Source organism: Anastrepha obliqua, chromosome 1 (assembly GCF_027943255.1).
Source record: "Anastrepha obliqua isolate idAnaObli1 chromosome 1, idAnaObli1_1.0, whole genome shotgun sequence".
Lineage (NCBI taxonomy): Eukaryota > Metazoa > Arthropoda > Insecta > Diptera > Tephritidae > Anastrepha > Anastrepha obliqua.
In genome coordinates, this window is record NC_072892.1 from 82,579,614 (window position 1) to 82,599,986 (window position 20,373).

Consider the following 20,373-nt stretch of genomic DNA (forward strand, 5'->3'; position numbering starts at 1 on the left):
AATTAATTTGTTTTAATGTTTAAAGCTCATGTGGGAGCTGTCGGTTTAGAATTACTTATGAAAATTATTTTATGAATTATTACATATTTGCACGCAGGGTGTATTGCGGCATTCACCCGGTGCCAGGGTGACCAGATAAGCTTTAAAAGTCAAATAAAAATTTTGTTTAGAAATTTTACAGCTCAAATTCGCAGAAAAGCATATCGATCATATTCATCTTAAATTTAAAAATATTATAGAATGACTGTGTGCGTATATTAAATATTTCCATTAATGGTTCTGAGTATTCCATTCTCACTCAATCCAAATAGAATAGAAATTTGACAATTTTCTTATAAATCACTTACATTTATTGGGACACTATATTTAAAAATCAAATCCATATTTTTACTACCGCATACCCGGTTTCAGAAACTTATTACCCAAATTCTTTCTCCAAAATGGGAGCAGCATTTTTAGCAGTTATAATTTAGGAGAAAGAATTTACGAGAAGAATGATATGTTTGCATACTCAGTTTCCTCAGAAAAAAGAGTTTCAAAAAACTGTTTTTGTAGGCGACTGTATTACACCGTGAAGCATTGTAGAATTTAACGCAACAGAGCAGCGTGCAAGTTTGTAGCTTACATCAAAAATCTTAAAACCTCTCTCAAAATACTATAACGGGTGATTCTTTAGCTACTATCTTTTTAAACAGTTGGTTTAAACAGCTGACGCACGTTTCGTGTTTTGTTTCACCGACAAACATCTTCAGTTTGGTCTATAATTTAACCATGAATCGTCTTACAAACGAACAACGCTTGCAAATCATTGAATTTTATTATAAAAACGCGTGTTCTGTTAAGAAAGTTTATCGGGCGCTTCTTCCATTTGATTTAAAAATCAGTAATGAGGTGACTCTCTTGATTAACTGTGGTATGTTTATGGAAAGGCGAGCTTCTCATCAAACTTCTTCACAAACTTGCAAGATCCTTAGATCTTTCTGAACACGGGTGGATCGAAGGGAGCTTCTAAGACTAAAACACCCTCTTCTGTCGAATTTTGATATTACGAGGCAGCTCTCTGGAGAATGACGGGAAATCATCTCAATCTAATTTGATAATTGCTATTCGATCGCAATCACTGGGTGTTAACGGGTTGACTTCATAAAACGAAGAGGATTTTTATAGACCTGTATATCATTTAGTGTATTAAAATTGTGAAAATCTTAATGAAAACAGAAAAGTCAAAAGATTTTTGAAAATTATATATTTAGATCATTCAGACATCTAGGAATTCCGACACCGGCTTCGTTCCTCTTGTTTTAGAGGCACTTAAACTATAAATAATTAATTTATATACGAGCAATATTCAATTGGATTAAACGTAGCCGAAAAAATTAGAACGACTCCTTAGTTAAATGGCCGGGTATATTTACTGGCGATATAATAAAGGAAAGCGTACAATAACTACATTTCACTGCCATCAAAAGTAATGAAGCCTAGCGAAGCAAGCTGGCGATACCAAATATGTAATATATTCAAAAGGCTTACTAGAGACTAAATTAAAAAAAAAAACAAAAAAAATTGCCCAAGTACTTGTACGAAGCGAGTATAATGGATTAAAGAAATGTGCATACGTTTCAACAAAAAAAGAGAAAGATTCTGAAGTACGTCTTCATAATAATTTTTTTTTAAGTTTTAAGTTTGAAATCCAATAAATTTAATTGCTAATTGATAATCCAAATGGAATATGTTGCAAAATTAATAACCCCTATGTAGGCTATAACTTCTCGAAACCATTATTTTTCTTTAAAAAAAAGTTAAAATATTGTAAAAATCACACCGATTTAGAAATATCTAATTTTCAAAATTTGTTGGAAAATGCAAAAACACGAAAAATGTTCTGACATTGTCGGATCTACAGAATTTTTTTCCACAAGTCCAAGCGATCATTGACGAGACCGTTCAAAATCAATGTGGGTCCTTGTGAGGGAGCTTAATATTTCTGCCGATCTTTTCCACCAAGCTATCCATGAAGATATCTGCTATAAATCATGTGTTATGCACAGAAGACAGTTTATGTCGGATCAAGCAAAGCTTATGCGGGAACCAAACTGCGGGTTATCCGATCAAAACGCCTACGTTCTTGCGACAATCAGTTCTACGTTACCAGCATATCCTGGGTTTATATCCGCCCAAGGAAACGTCATTCCAGCACCATTCTCCGTACATGTATGGGAAATGTTGGCACCTTTTCTCTGCATACACCAGTACGGGGCAGTCATTCGTCGATTATAGATGTACGCGCTTTTGTCCCGAGGAGTAAAAAACTGCCGCTATTGATCTGAGAGATCTATTCAAGGTTGTATGAGTTTTTGAAGTGAAAACTTCTTTAGAATCGTTGGGAGTGATTTGAGGAAAAGTGAAACGAAAAAGCGACCCTCTTGGCTACGAAGCGTTATATTATATGTTGATATAAACATAGCGACGAACTGAATAAAAATAACTTTTATTTTTTCTTGTGATTCGAACCAAGGATTTTGGATCGGAAGCTCACATTGCTAGTCGCTCGGCTACCGCGCCATGCTGTCATCGCTGGCCTAAAAGTTATTTAGTTACGAAGCGTTATATTATATGTTGATATAAATAATTTTTGTGAGCGTGTAATTCTCAAAAGGTTTATTAGAAAATCTGTTGAAGTAGGTAGTGTGGTATCTGTTCGTATCAGCTTAACATCTGATAGATCCTCCGTCGGAGGACAACAAATGTTAAACTGATTTTTGGAAACGGGCGGAGTGTTTTAGGGGCTTGCTCCACCTCTGCCACGGGTTGACCCGGTATTGCAGTACCGCCGGTATTTCGGTCTTGAATAAATACAAGAAGAAATATACTAATACATTTAGGTTTGGCGGGAAGAGCCATACATTTTTATATGAATACATGTAGACGAAAATGGAATTTGTTTTTTTTTTTTTTTTGAAATTTGCATTGTAGGACATTTCTGATTATTTATTGAAAACAGTTTTTGGTTTAGATACTGAAAGTCAGTTTAAGTGAATCGGTATAAATATTTCGTACATTAATTTTTGTGAGCGTGTAATTCTCAAAAGGTTTATTAGAAAATCTATTGAAGTAGGTATTTGTGGTATCTGTTCGTATCAGCTTAACATCTGATAGATCCTCCATCGGAGGACAACAGATGTTAAACTGATTTTTGGAAATGGGCGGAGTGTTTTAGGGGCTTTATCCACCTCTGCCACGGGTTGGCCCGGTATTGCAGTACCGCCGGGATTTCGGCCTTGAATAAATAGAAGAAGAAATATACAAATACATTTAGCTTTGGTGGGAAGAGACATAAATTTTTATATATGAATACAAGTAGACGAAAATGGAAGAAATTTGTAAGTCTGTTTCTTTGGTCCGTTTGGGTATTTTTTTTTGACAACATCGAAACCAAAGCATTTGTATCATATTTTATCTATCATAAGCCACTCGTATCATTTGTTGAAATTGAAAACATTGAGGATGAATAATAATAAAATGAAGAAAATAAAATATGAACTTTATAGCAATATTATAATGAACCTATAATTATCCCGCTCCTAATGCTGCTTTCGTCTCATTCTCTCTCAGTTTGTTTTACGGAAGGTTTCACTTCTATCGCGTCTAACCGTTAGACACGTATTTTTTTTTTTTTTAATTGTGTTTTTTATTACTTTAATTAAAATTGGCTCTCAATAATGCCACTATCGAGCGTTGGTTAGAAGACAATATGTCAGATGACGAAAACATATGCAATGACGAATGTGGCGCTGCGAAGTCTGATGGTGGGCAGTGTACTAACAGAAGACAAGTAATGGATACAAGATTTCCATCACTCAAAATTATTTTTTATTTATTCATAGGTAGTAAAAAAGGGATTCAAAAACAAAATTGAAGTGTATTTTTACGCCCCCTTGTACTCTTTTTATAATTTGCAAGCTTACTCTCTTAAATGAAAAACAAGCAACTTTCCTAAAAGTGGCAAGTGCTCCTAAAAAATTCCGAATGATTTAGAAATCCCATCAACGCTTATTTTCCGCCACTGTACTTTTAGCGAACAAAGGTAATATGTTATATGCGTTTTGTCTATTCTAACCGAATGCCATTCAACACCCACTGGGCCGCTGTCATTAACAATGTCGCTGAAGTCTTTGTGTAATTTTCGACATTTTGTTGCCATTTCTGTCATTTGCCGACATTTGCTTGTTTAGCCTGCTTGGCAAATGACGCTCTTAAACGACTGAGCTGGTCGCCTATGCATGTATGTAAATTAGTACAACATTTGTATGTATGTATAAGTATATACAGGTAGGTAGCACGAGTGTGCGAATGCGGTAAGTAACGAGTTAAATTACGAACAGCCAGCGTCTAATGGGCCATACTACGTGCACATGCACGCATATGAGAGATTTGTGCTTCGTAAGCGGCTTGCAAAAGTGCACAATTTGTATTTTCGACATGATTCTTTGTGAAAGAATTTCAAACAAAAAAAAAAAAAAAAACAAATAATAAAACTACCCACATACGAATGCAGAGAACATTTTCGGTGCCACATTTTCATATGCGACTGTTTTATAATGTGTCAGCGCTTTTGTGCTTGCACCGGAAATTATCACTGTGCTTTCACAGCTGGTACCTTTTGGTCAAGCAGGTGACTGGAAACATTCAATATATAAGTAAATAGTAGCACAAATGCACTCAAGAATATTAAACGCCCAACTGAACGTAATTTAAGCCCCTACAAACACTTAAGACTATAATTATTTTAGTAGCTTTTCATTCAAACACCTTTGTTAAGCCTACTTGTCAGCCAATTTGAATTTGATCGTTCATAGGCGTATACAGCTGCTCAGTTTGGCAGCCTAAATATGATAATCAGAAGGCCAATCATTTTTTCAGTCTTCTGAGTTCATAACTTTTCTAGGTTTATGTTCGCTCAAGCAATTATTTTCCAGAGTTTTTATTGTGCTAAGTACAGGGCAATTAATTTGACAAATCCCGCCTTTTTCCTATACAAACATTTGTTTACATTTGCTTATATTTATGGTACGAGTATTAGGGAGCTGCTCATATTTCAAACTGTTGCAACAGTGAAGTGAAGAAAAAAAAAAGAAATAAGCTTGTATTACTGTTATTTCTTGGCAGCATACAAGATTTTCCAATAAAGAAATTTTAGCGAGCAAAAATTATCTATCACGAAAACATATAACTGAACTTTTTGAAAGCAAACAAATAAATTGTTTGTAGAATCAGATCCACATCTGCCCCTTGGGGTCGTTTGAAATTTGCAGTTTATAGTCAGAAACGATGGAATGCAAAGTTTGAAAACAAAAAGAAATAATACTATAAAAAGTATATTTATGGTAATTTTTTTGGACAACGCAAAAATGGTTACCCAATCTCAGCTGAGATAACTTCTTCTACCGGTTTTTGCAAGTGATGGGAAATTTTCCGTTCGTTCACTTTTTTGCTTTTTCTTTTCTTTGGGAGAGAAGAAAGAGGTCAAATACGTATATCAACTGCTGCCTAGAATATCCTTGCTTCCTACCCAATTCAAAAGAAGGACGACTCTGAAATCTAAGCCAAGCACACAGAAACGGTTTTTCTGGTATTTTCTAAAATGGTCTTTAAAATATATCTGTGCGGCTTTAGGTTAAGTAAACCCATCATCGAATAGATGATAAAATCTGTGTCGTTGCATGACTGGAACAGTTGCTTAAAAACTCTCTGAGCAACGACACCTTAACTTAACAAATTAGGTCTTTAGAGCGCATTCTCCAGCAAGTGCTTCCTCCAATCCGATTTTGGAGAATATTATTTAAGCTTTACATACAAAGCTTTAAGTTTGACATACGAGAACATATGAGTACACACAACATTTGGCGCATGTAATGATATTAACTGAATAAAAAAAAAAAAGTGAATGGGACTGGCGGTGAATGAAGACAATACTTGGAATGCCAAATACACATTGATTTCAGGGGGGATAGGGGCTAGTTTCCCACGCGGCATCGCCTGAGTGTGTCCTACAGTGGACAACCGCTTCAACCTAACCTAACCTAGAATGCCAACAATACAATAACAATTTCGAAATAGCAGAAAATTCTCTTTATTTGGAAACCAGCATTAACACCCATTACAATGTCCGTCTTAAAGTCCAGTGATGAATCACTCCAGCCTAAAAATAAAGTTTAGGACAGAGTATACAACTGAAGAGCAAAGTGCGATTGCTCAAATAATCCAGAATGCACTTTATAACTCTTTCAACTTGTTCGACCAATTGTTGTAGTAGTATAAACATTCCTCATACATATATGTACGCGGAATGCTGCTGAAGTGACACTCCTTGACCGGATATAAATTCGGGTCGCATCGGTAACGTAGAACCGACCTTCGTCTACACGGTTGCAAATGCTGATGGTGGCAAAGGGCGAGAAAATAATATTGTGCTTTAGAAAGGGCAAATGAAATAGCACTTGGCGACCCAATGGTTCTTATTGGCTGTGGAAACACCAAACAAGAAGAGTAATGCTCAATTTTTAGTTCAAAAACAATTTGAAAATGCAATAAATTAACATATTTTACCGTTTATTGGTATATGCAGCCATATTTAAGACTTTTCTTCCATTCTTAAGTACAATAAAATATATTTATTTTAATAAATTTGCTTGCAATTTATTTAAAAATTTAGAAAAAAAAAATACTTTCTCTCAGATAGAATTTTCTTAGAGTAATTATACAGAAAGAAGTTAAGAAAATAACTCAGTAGAATTAATTTCTAAATGTGAGGCCCACCCTATGACTAATATTTAACATTTATTCTATAACTCTTGCTATTTACTCATTTCATTATGCGTTCGTTGCTCATTTAATTGATCAAAGCGTTTTTCTCTTTGTTCTTGTTCTCGCTCCTCCTCATTCGGTCTTCTGCCGGCAATCCCTATTCTATGTACTGATTAGCCATTTTGACCATTTTGACCATTTACAATTGATTCGCGTCTCCGACCCGTCGGAAACTGTCAAGTCATTCAACGATGGCGACGACATTCAACGAAACTAACTTTATTTGCTTTACCTTGCTTTGCTCAAATGTCTAATCTACATAAAATTCACTGTCATTCCGTGCACCGCGTGCACATTGCGCAAAAAGAAAAAACAACAAAGTAAACTCTTTCACTCTACACCAACAGCGACATTTCCTTCCTCTGCCTTTAACGGCATTCCATATAATTTTATACATATCTATGTACTGTATATGCATACACACTCGTATATGTAACGTTCGTTCGCTATATTTAACTTGATGACTTTCTGTTATACTCGTACACTCTCTGGCTGCTCTCCACTTCAGCTCTGGCGCTCGAGTGGTGAATGGAATGGTGAACATTTTAATATTTCCTTGATGACATTTCCGCCTCATGCCATCGCCTCATTGCCAGTCAATAGATGTTACACACATCCGCATTATACAAATACACTAACAAACATTTGCACACATTCGTAACTGTTTACTTTTATTTTCGTAGCCATTCATAATTTCTTTTCTTTCATATCGATTGTTGGCTGTCGAGTGTCGCCAGTTAAATGTTGCTCATTGTCGTTTGCTGACTGCTGATTGTTGGCAACTATCAGCTGAAGCAGCTGCCAGCCACTTGATATTGCCAACGCCGCCAAAGTGCCTGTTGATAGCTTTTGCTTGTGCCTGGTAATCAGCGTCGCTGCAGTTGGCTGTCATTTAGTTTGCAATTTTTCATTTGTTGCATATGTCAGATGTTGATTTAAAGAAAAGTGACAATATTGATGATGTTAATGTGCGCGTTTCAGTGAATGAAACGGGGTGAGAGTGCAGTCTACCTACTCACCACGCGCAAAACGGTCTCTACCTTACCTACCCACATACGTACCAGAATGTTTAATTTACCGGAAGGAAGGCGAATGAGATGTGAGCTTTTGTTACTGTAAAATGCCATCTAAACAATATTCTGAGCCTGTTCTCACAACTATTAGAAATTATTGATTTTTTGAACAACGAAAAAAAAAAAAAAACGAAACAATGAAGGAGAAAAAGAACATTAAACATGTAACATAAAACTATTTCAAAATATAATGAAAACAGTATTTTTTGTCATTTATCGAATTGCTTGGGGAAATCAGCGCCTCGTTTAATGGCGACCAGAAATTATTGCATACATCAAAGTTACTTAGTAAAGAGTTCACATGAGAAAAGCGCACATTAGAGGGGAATGAATGCAAAACTAAACGAAGGATGGGTGGCAAAGTTTGAACTTCTGGTATAATGAAATTTTAGTTTTTTATTTAATAAACACCAATAGAATGTGTCATTCCAATGTAGGTTACGCAATACGCAACTCGAATAAATGAATGTATGAGCTTCACATAAAGTATAAAAACTTAATACATTTCTAGATTGAAATAGAAGGGAACAATCGCAATACATACTTAGTAGAAAGTTATCTTCCTTTAAAAATGAGTTAAAATTATAAATATTTTTCGATAGATAAAAAATCTGCTAAAATGCCGTAATGTTTATGGATGACTGGAAGAGTCAATGAAGTTATAAAGTGCACAGAGGTATCAGTTATCAATTCAGCCACAGTGCCAGATAGATATGCGTTTAAACTCACCACTGCTTTTAAGCAATTTGAGTGAGGGAAAGGAAAGCGCATAAATAAAAGGGCATTTAAGTTAATATTCAATTAAAGTTAATTAAAAATTTAATGCAATATTAACAACCTTATAACTCAAGCAAAGCATATTAGTTTTGGAGATTTGCTTTTGAAAGTCATTGCTAACAGAATAAGTTTACTCGAATTTACTAAAATTTTGAGTATTTCAGAACCAACTTCCTTCAATTCAAGACGCGGCACCATGGCCTGTACGAAAAGTGTGATCTCAGACTGCGAACCGTGATACTCATAGATTTGCCACGACGTTGAAATCGGGGCCACATTCTATTTATTGTAGAAAATAAATCGAGTATTCGCAATCCTCTTCAATGATGTTCTTGCGGTATGGATTGTGGCGCTGCCTTGCTGGAAAACGCAATCATCGCCCATTTCGTTCTCCAAGTAACTGGAGCACCTTCAAGCATTATGCAATTAATAGTGTCCTTTGGCTGTTATCATACACTATTTTCATCTGAAAACACGCGTACCGACATTTTTCTTATCCGTGTGGGTAATTTGAAGCCTTTTTTTAATCATTTGCCATAGAAAATAGGATGCAAGCTGCAAATAAATCTTACTAACCGTATACAAAACTGATGAAGTCGAAACTAATATAGTTTCCAGAAACCTGAAGGTTCGAATACATAAAACCACCATAACCTACACTCACATACGAGTGATCAATTATTTTTTTCGAAAGAAAGATTCTCAGAACTCAAACTTCAAGGTTATACCCACCGGATTCGGTACAATGACGAGTTAGACTCACTTACCAGAGGTGCAAATGTTATCAGATACATGGTATAGAATTCGATGGTGCAGTCACATTCTGCGAATGACCAACGATAAAATTACAAAAAAGAACTTCGAAACAAATCCACAATGCGACAGAAGAAGAGTTTGTCCGAGAAGAAGATGCACAGGTGATATAGAAGAAGTCATAAAAACTGTTGGTATATCTGATGTCAAAAGAAAAGCTGAAGACCGAGTGACCAAGTGGAGGCGAATTGTAATGAAAACAAAGGTTCACCCTGATGATAATTTTTTTAAATCCGGTCGATGGAGGGTTAAAATGCTCCACTAAAATATGCACCGTTGATTTTTATATAGACCGTGAAATGAAGTTTTACGAGTTTTTTCAAATAATTTAGATCACCTAGAGACGAAATTAGGAAAACTACAATACACTGGAAAAAATTGTGATGTTTAGGTGCAAAATAATCTAATGGTTCAATAATCGACAGCTCTGCCTCTTTCGCCATATCGCATTCTTGTCATTTTTCTCCCGTTCTGACGCACATTGTTATTATCTGGGTCTGGATAACATTTTGCCTAGAACAAAATCATATTTCTTTTACGTCCATAGCAAGCTATGTACGCAGTTTGGCGATTTATCTCAACACTACTACGTAGAGACCTACCCGATTTCTTTAGTCTTGCTTTGACATTCACAAATTTCCGTTTGACTTCCTACGTGACTTCAGAAAGTTACTTATTCGCATTAGACTCATTAACTACCACACAAGCGAACAACAACAATAATCTCATCTACAGTCATAGTTAGTAAAAACAACACACACATTGCAACAGAAGTAACGCACTACAACCACATGAAGGGAGTTAGAGCAAAGTTAAGAATCTGTTAATATAAGTTTTGTCAGCAGGAAAAATGTGACATAACAAAGACAAAGTGCATCCATTTAGTTATACCTTCTACTCAAATATGAACGAGACGTTATCAATAAAACGGTCCGCGGATGACATATGGCAAAAATAAATTTTTTGTTTTTTGGTAGGACTGTTATAAGCTTACATGGCAAATTTCAGCGTGATATGTCACATAGTTTGTTTTCTGTGCTACTGTAAACAAGTCAAGCTCGAGTGTGTTCTTCGAATTCTCTTTTATGACTTCAATTGTCTTAAAATGCTTTCCACGGAGCGGCAACTTGAGCTTGGGAAACAGGAAAAAGTCACATGGAGCCATATCAGGCGAATACGGTGCTTGTGGAATGATATTAACATTATTTTTGTTCAAATAATCGCGAACAAGACGTGATGTGTGAGCTGGTGCATTATCGTGATGCAAGAACCATGACTTGTTGTCCCACAATTCCTTCCTTTTAAGACGAATGTTCTCGCGCAAACGCTTTAAAACGTCTAAATAATATTCAGCGGTAACCGATCGGCCTTGCGAAAGGAACTCCGAGTGCACCACACCTTCGTAATCGAAAAAAAACAGTCAGCATAACCTTAATTTTTGAGCGACTTTGGCGTGGTTTTTTGGTTGGGTTGAATGATTTGTACCACTGGAAAACACGTGCACGCGATAGAGCAGAGTCCCCATAGGTTGTCTGCAACATTTTTAAGGCGTCTGAAGACGAAATTTTGTTGGAATAACAAAATTTCAAAGAAATTCTTTGTTCAACTTGAATTTCCATCGTTAAATTCGAAGAACACACTCGAGCTTGACTTGTTTACAGTAGCACAGAAAACAAACTATGTGACATATCACGCTGCCATGTAAGCTTATAATAGTCCTACCAAAAAGCAAAAAAATTATTTTTGCCATATGTCATCCGCGGACCGTTTTATTGATAACGTCTCGTTCATATTTGAGCAGAAGATACATGGCTGTAATTAATATCCGTAGGAGTAAACAACCTGTTCCAAAACTTTCTTTCGGCTATTAGATATTGACAAAGTTATGCACTTTGACTTAAAAGAAAATCTCCTACGGTGGCCGCCATATTTGAATGATGTAAATGAATTGTATTTGTATGTTTATTAACCGAATAACTGAATTAAGTTTAGTAATGTGAGTCTACTTAAAAAGGGCACCCAAACTATTCAGAAAATTGCCTAGTGCAGATAACATTTACGAATACACCCTGACCCTCCATTTTGTTGGTAACTCGATTTGTGAAGCATTTTTATCAATGATTTTGCTAAGCTGAAGCTTGGAACGTACTCTGTGATAATACCAAAAAAATAGAATAAAGTAAAAAGCACTTTGATTTCAAAATGAACGCGATCTCACATCGCACGCTGCGTGGCCACATATTCTCTTTCTGTCCATATATTTTTCTTATGAGTACATATCCACCAGCCGTTCGCGATTAATGAAGACTGCTCCAAAAAGTACATAGTTTTTTTTCTATTTTATAATTTATAATTTTAAACCTTAAACACATTTTTTGCTTTGCAGGGGTGCTTTGTTTCTCATTAATTGAATACCATTATTGAGAAATAAAAAAAAAATTATGAATAAAAAATCTAATGAATTCACAAGTTCGCAGGAATATGTTTTTATGGTTTTCTCACTTGTAGCCTCGATATAGACAATTTATGCTAATGTTGTTGCTGTTGTAGCAGCATAAACATTCCCCATATATGTACGGAAAATGCTGCTTGAGTGACTGACCGAATAAAAACTCGTGTCGTTCCGGTAACGTAGAACGTAGTAACAAACTATATAGCCCAACGCCAAATTATTGGATTGAATTAAATTTTTTATTGCTGTTTAAAGACGAGATCATAGAAATATGCATACAAAGTTGTAAATATACAAAAATGTAAAACTTTTGAAAGCAAATTCCCACTGCATACGATGCGCAGTGTGATATCTCGACAAGGTAGGTGGAACAAACTATTTTTTCGTTTGGCCTCGGTCAGCTATTTAGGATCAATTTTAAATAAACGACATAGATATTTTTGAAATAATATATATTGATATTCAAGGCATTTTCGTATAATATAAAAATATTCCAAATGAGAATAAAGTCTAATAACGGTGATATTTTCAGCAATATTGATGGGCAAACTCATTTTTCTTTATTTTTCGGAAGTAAACGCAGTATAAAAAGAATAACGGGATAGGGAGATTGTTATTAAAAAATAAAAGGCCAATCAGAGAGGTTACTATCAAGACCAGTACATCATCTGCAGAAAATTGTGGTCGCTTTGTTCTGCAAAGGAATTTCTTACGGACAAAAGTTGCGGCAATAATGTAATCCATTCCTTAGTAATTATTCTTAACAACGTTATTAATTGTAATATCAAGTAGATTGATAGATCATTTGTTTCACAATCATTTTTCACCCTGTAATTGAAGGAATAATCGTAAATTTGTTTATTCAACAACAACAATACAACTAATTATGCGTTGAATGAAATGGATTCACTGTGCGGTGGATTGTGTAATGACTACTTCTGTGTTTGTTAAACTAAAAATCGATATATTTACCATATTTAATTAAATGAACAAGCACCTTTTATGTAAACTGAAATAAAAAAAGACATTAATTAATTAACAAAAAATTATAAAGGAAGTAAATAAATGAATAGATAAATAAATAAAAAAAAACATATAAATAAGTAAATAAATAAATGATAGATTAACGTGACTTTTTCTCCCAAACGGGAAACTTTGCCTTTGGGCAAATCCTAACCTCCTTCGAACCTCCAAAATCAAGAATTTTTTCACCTCGGATTTCTGCTTGTTTTCTACCATTTCAATTCGTTTCGTTTTGATTTCCTTTTGTGTGCTTACTGAAATATGGAAAAACCTAATTTTGACAACGCATATATATATATATATATATATCATTACATATATATATATATAATTGGCGCGTACACCCTTTTTGGGTGTTTGGCCGAGCTCCTCCTCCTATTTGTGGGGTGCGTCTTGATGTTGTTCCACAAATTGAGGGACCTACAGTTTCAAGCCGATTCCGAACGGCAGATGTTTTTATGAGGAGCTTTTTCATGGCAGAAATACACTCGGAGGTTTGCCATTACCTGCCGAGGGGCGATCGCTATTAGAAAAATGTTTTTCTTAATTTTAGTGTTTTCACCGAGATTCGAACCAACGTTCTCTCTGTGAATTCCGAATGGTAGCCACGCAGCAACCCATTCGGCTACGGCGGTCGCCGTAAACGCAAACGTGTGAGAAAATGTTAAGCTTTTCTTCCAAGACGAACTACTAACATTTCCTTTATTCAGTAGGCTTTTTTCGACGAAGCTATAAAAATCTAATCAGAGCCCAAGAGATATCAAATTCTACTTCCTTCTAATGAAAACGAGAGTGCATAAACATAAAATAGGCGGACAGCAATTAAAGCATTTTGTTTTAAGCAAAAATTCACTTGTCACTTACGTAAGAAGATTTTTGAATGTTTGAATTACCAGCTAGCATGGACCGAGCAGCTAACACTACATCGCTTATGCATCTCAATGCTGCTCCAAGTACCGAAATGAGAGAATGTGGAGAAAACTTTGCATTATTGAATTAAATATAAATATAAATATAAATTACCAATACATCATACAAATATTCCCCGGTGCGTTCAAAATTACAACAATTGGGGCTGATACCAACAAAAAATTTCAAAAATGCTATACATAATTATAATGGACGAAGGATTCTCATAGGGTTTCAGTTTGAGATTGATACTGAAAAGTCAAACATAGTTTTCTTATACGAAATATATCAGGAAACAACAAATATTATATTTTAAATTTGGCATAGAGCATTTCAGCATGTATAGTCAAATATTCTGTAGAATAAAATCTGGCTGGATCCGACCGGACACCAGTGACTTTTTGTCTATGTCAAGTTGAAGAATTAGGTTGTCGCAGCTTTTTGATTTTTTCCGTTTTTTAGGTGTAATATCAGGGTAGAAGCAATGATCAGTACCAACAAAAGAATGTTAACGGTTAAACGGTCTCTCACAATATAGCAAAAAGCAAATTCAACAAATTAAAACATAATTAATTAAGGAACCTTTTTAAATTTGCATGCCTCTATCCATTCATAAAATTTTAATACATGGCCCATATATTATTGAAGATGTCTCGTTACCACTAAGAATTATGTCACGGAATCGATTGAAGTAAGGACCGTAATTATAGGCTGCACACGTGGAAAGCCTCGACACACCATGGAAGACTTGATATTTTTTAGAATTAAGAAGAATTTAATTATTCTGAGTTTCGCCTTAATGTTACGGAAATTCTATGCGAAAAGAACAAATGGCGAAGTTGTTACTTGGAAACTGAATTTAGAGCTTGCCATGCGCATTATTGGCAAATTCAGTATTTCTAAAACGCAAAACGTGTATTACTGGGGTTTACTGATTACTGATGAATCTGCTGGAACTGTTTTATTTTCCTATAAATGAAAATATTATGTAATTATTGTATTTTTCTTTACAGTAGGAGCAATTAGTGCATTTTCTAAACTATTTTTTTTTTAATTCCAATAAGTGTGAACTTTTGAAGCCTTATCTCAGCCAGCTAACTTGAATTTGCGAAAATTGATGTTATCATTAGTTAATTTTCATTTACTTGACGAAAGATCAGTTCCGTAGCTGGCTGATTTGGCAGAGAAATCAAATTTGTAGCCTTTTCCAAGATACTGAATGTAGTCACGAGCTTTATGAGGATGTCTACTATCATTGTGCCACCACAAAACCAACAATTTCTTCAACAATCTTCATCTCAACTATTTTTCTATTAAAGACGTTTTTCTACTTATAGAAATGAAGACAAACAATTTTTTCTCACAGAAAATAAAAACTACAAGTTTTTTATCTACCAAACAGTATACTAGGGGTGGAAATAATACTTGTCTATCCATAAAAGACAACTATAGGCCACCAAGGCCCTACAATTCTGTTTATCACCGCATATTTAAGTAAAATAAATTCAAATAATTCATAGGCTTGACTCCAAAAATTGTGCGACTTATTGAAAGTCGCCATTTTTATTGCAGATTGGTGGCGTAGGGTGAAACTCCGCAAAGGGTTTGATCTATAAAGTTGATTTTTTTTCGTGGTAAAATAGTAAAAGATTTTAAACCATTATGGTCTCTCACGTTGAGTCTCTTCGGCCCCTTATTTGAGAAGCCCAAAATGTCCGGCTAATAAAGGAATTAGAGGATTAAAAGCATGTAAAAATGTATTTCTTGGAAAATTTCGCCATGCGTTTAATAAAAGTACTAAAGAAATAGGAAATTCAAAAAAAAATTCTCACATACTACAAATTAATCTTCTTTGTATAAGAAATTTCCTTTCATTGCATAATAATATAATACTGCTGTTTGCTGCATTGGTCATATTATGTGCTTTTTATTTAAAAGAATTTTTATACTTCAACAAATGAAGAATTTTTTACCAGTAGCAAAATAATAAGTTTATTGCTCAACCAAATAAACTATGGAAAAATAATTAAAAATGAATTTGAGCTTACTCAGCTGTACAAGTACTCATATTCAAAGTGGAGAAAAATTAAGCACCGTATCAGAAGATTTATGATTTCGCGCAATGGAGCGCGTAAAGGTTAAAATAAATATTTCCATCACAAAAAATAATTATTTGGTTTATTCAGTAAAAAAAGTTATTCAAAAATAAAATTCACGGCAAATTTAGCCCACCTGGTGGTACCCATATACGTATATGTGTACATATATAAGTTACGTTTGCAACCGTTACCAAACGGAAATTAGACAAAACTACTCAAAATCTATGGGTTGTAACCCGGCAGAATACAAGGACACAGCACCGAACGTGACTTAAAGAAATTGATTTTGGCCGGTGACCATTTGCACACAAGCTTAGGTGTTGTATAAGCACTTCATACCAACACATAATTGTCTATGTATAGTGTACCATAGTATATACTTGCATAATAAACACATAATTTTCGATATCCGTCACGTTCACATGTCGCCTGTGATGCACGGCAATGAAACAAATTTAATTTTCTTAGCACAAATAGCATAACAGCGAACGAAGTTGTACTAATCCAAGCGTATTGTGTTAATTTGCCGGGTGATGGTCGAGTATATTTGTATATTCCTAGATTTGTATATATATATATATTTGAATATCTCTATTATTAATGGAAAAGTATTAAGATGTAAAAGGAAGGTAAATGAATTTGAGGGAGCTGGCCCGATCTGGTGTAGTGTAGTCATGCATAGCCCAAGCAATTTCCTTTTTAGCTCTGAATTGTGCTATGAAATGGACCGGAAAATACAAATGATTCAAATGACCTGTCCTCCCGGCTTTGACATATCAAAATGGGCTAAATTCATTTTGCCACAATACTGCTGTGATTTCAGTTAATTTAGTAGGAAAATGGAAGTTATTTACAAAAAAATAGAAAACATGAAGTCAAAATCGGCGCAACCAAGTGTGATAAAAAATGAAATGATGAACTTATATATACAGAGTTACCGGTAAAGGTATATACTTAAGGGCATTATTATTTAGGTAAGTTCCGATTAATTTGGTTATACTCGTATGACACGAAGTTCATAACTAAAATCTTTTTTGAGATGTTCGGCTTTAAGCATTATTTTTTTGAAATACTACAAAAAAAAAAAAAAAAATTAAATAAAGATAGCTAAAAATGATACTTGATACAAAATTTTGAATTTTCGATTTTTCACTGTTTTACATATTAAAAGAATTTGCATGGAAACTATTCTGCAATTTTTTTTAAACTGGTATGTCTTTTTAACTATCCAAAAAGGCATAATATTTATATGAAAGAAGGAACTCGCGGATTGCGGGCTCAACTAGTGAATGATAAAATTTCATAAAAAGGGGAAAATTGTAAAAATATGAGGCAAAAAGGAAAAAAAAATACAATTTAACTTTTTTTATTCATTATAATTACCCCACTTGGCGCAGCTATTCCTGATATAAATTCTGATTATCGTCCTTAAATTACTTTTTGCAACGCTTGCTTCTACAGGGTTGCCAATATTCGACGGACCCATCTGGCAACCCTGTATCTTTCGACAGAGACGTCAGATCGCTTAATGACATAACGCGTTGGAAGCGTCAGTCTAAGCAGATTTTTACCATGGAACAGTACACGCCACGCGAGCGCTGAAAACTCAATGTGCGTATAAAAAATTAAATAATGAGAAAACTGCTCCTTCTAAGAACACCATTAAACGTTTGTAGGTAAGGTTTTGGACTGGTGATGCTCTTTCTAATCCAAAGAGGCCAAATCATAACCGACCAAGGCGTCGCCAAGGACATCCCAAAATCGCCGTTCTCAGCAGTTGGGCATTGCTCGGACCACTTTACAACGAATGATCCGCATTGATTTGCATTTATTCCCGTATAAGATTCATCGAAATCCGTCGGGTCCGTCGAATATGGGCAATTCTGTATATGATGCCTCATTTCGCCAGCCGAGTCAAGTATCTAAATTATCGGCATTTCATTTGATCCCACTCGTTAAATTCATTTCATATAACGAAATTGATCAAAAAGGAGCTGAATAATAATAATGTCCTTAAGTAGATAGGATGACTGTTTTCAGTAACCCTGTATACGATTTAGTGTTATTAGGGCGGAAAAGGAAGGTTTCAAAGGAAGGTCTTTCATTTTCAGGGAGGCTTCGTCAGTCACTCGGTGGCTTCAACATTGGGAGGAGGTAAATAATACGATCTAGATTGCACACTTAACTCACGAATACTTACTAACAGTTTCTAGTAAGTACGCTTTTCAAAATCAAAAAGACCACGTCTGCGCTCTATTGTCTGCTAACAAGAACTGAATAATTTGCGTGACAGCATAACATCCAACTTGGCAACTGTTTATTCTTGGAATGAGAACAACGGCAATAATAACTGCAGGCAGATTTGAAAAACTCAAAGGCACTTTCATGTCGTAGCCTTCCTCTTCTACCCTAGACAGATTATACGCAGAGAAATTCCTCTCAGCCGAATACTCACAATATTACTTTGATTGACAAAATTTTGAGTTTCGATTGAAAAATTTTAAGTTGATTTTTTAGACATTGATTGTTTTAATTTCAAACGGTCACTTTCAATTTACCCTTAATTGCCTGTGGAATCGCATACACGAGATCAAAATCGAGACTCTTATCATTTTCTGATATTCTTTTTTTACGGAATCAGTTTTGGATTGTTGTTACTTCTACAGGGCCCGCCATCTATCGTTACGGATTTGAACTAGGTATTATTTGAAGAATGGTAACACTTAGCTGTCATCTGATTTGACAGAAAATTAGTTTTATTCTTCCGCTGAACGAAAATGGTTGTGTATACTCTCAAAGAACGCTGGGAAATATTGCGACATTACTTTGAAAATCATGGTAATGTTGCAGAATGTGTACGAAAATTACGTACGGCAATGGGAAGAAGAAAAGCACCGAATGAAGCGTGTGTGCGTTACTTTGAGAAAAAAGTAAGAGAAACTGGGTTGCTTATTGACAAACCCACGCGTGACCGACCAAAAACCGTGCGTACACCCGAAAATATTGCTGCTGTGGCCGAGAGTGGTCGTGAATCACCAGGAACTTCAGTTCACCGTCGTTCTCAACAATTGGACATTTCGGAGACATTTGAGACGAATTTTGCGTAAAGACCTTGGTATGACGCCGTACAAAGGTACTGAGGCAGCCATATGAATGAAATTGTGTTCCATCATTAACCGGAAGGATTGTACTTCACAATAAAGAAAAACAGTTTGGAAAAATATTGAGTACTTTCTTTTTTATAGCATTTTTAATTCCGTAAAGTTATATGGCGGACTCTATACTTTATCCTAAAAAGGTTTGATGAAAAACACAACTTCAAGTATATTAACAGATTTTGAAAGCCCTGAAGTTAAAAATGCAGTACTAATTTAAAGTAGGAAGAGTTTTAAAAGTTAACTTTTATACAAAAAAAAAATTTAGGTTGTGTTAAACAAGAGAATATTTTTGTTTGCGAGACATGGTTGCCATCGCAAAAAACAAAATATTGGAAATTACAATAACAACTAAATGGAAAACTGACTTTGTTAATAAATGTTGCAATCCTCCATACTCATTATGTTGAAGGCCACTCAGAATAATTATTTAGTCCTTTGCGGAACTTTTTGAATATTACCAGGTTCTTATGATACTTAGAAAGTTGACATTTGCTATTATTTGTAAGGGTATACCATGGTTATAAAGGTAGAACGGAATCCTAAATACAAATGTAACTACGCGCATACTATACATTTATAAGTATAAACTGCAGCAATATATAACATATTATATTATTAATGGTCATATAAAAAGCACCTTTGGCTAGCCTAGAGCGTTAACATTCTTTATTTCTAATTACAAACGAGTTCTACTCAACTGATGCTAAATTTAAAGAATGCAGTGACTTACTGTTAACTTCTGGTAAAAAATGTGTCTCTAGTGATGTCTTCGGGGGAAGAGTACCCCTCGAAACGAAAAAAAAATCCCCTATTATATCTATACAAGGTGATATCGACAAATACAATAATTTTGTGGGATAAATTTAACTGATGGAAGAAGATACAAATACTCTCACTTTCTCAATCAGGCATCAATCAGCTGACGAAAAAACAGCACATTGCTTTTAAAAGTACTCATTGCGTTGAAAACGAGCTAACTTCTGCATTTGAGTTGGGGAAAAAATATTATATTCCATAATTTCCAAGTTTAAATTTGATGCTGTGCCCCGCAGTTGGATTTCATAAGTCTAGACTGGTTCGAATACAGATTTGCAGATTATATAAGATTTTGGATTAGATTATTGTCCATTGAGGAGAGGGATTCACGGTTGAACAGCCAATACAGGTTTCGAAATATTAATCCTAGGGCTTTCCTTTTAGCAAAT

The 20,373-nt window shown here is 34.9% G+C and overlaps 2 pseudogenes; both read left to right on the plus strand.

Moving 5' to 3' along the window:
- The first annotated feature begins 2,666 nt into the window (after positions 1 to 2,666).
- LOC129236498 (U2 spliceosomal RNA) lies at positions 2,667 to 2,852 on the plus strand (annotated as a pseudogene).
- A 249-nt stretch (positions 2,853 to 3,101) lies between these two features.
- LOC129236509 (U2 spliceosomal RNA) lies at positions 3,102 to 3,286 on the plus strand (annotated as a pseudogene).
- The last annotated feature ends 17,087 nt before the right edge of the window (positions 3,287 to 20,373 follow it).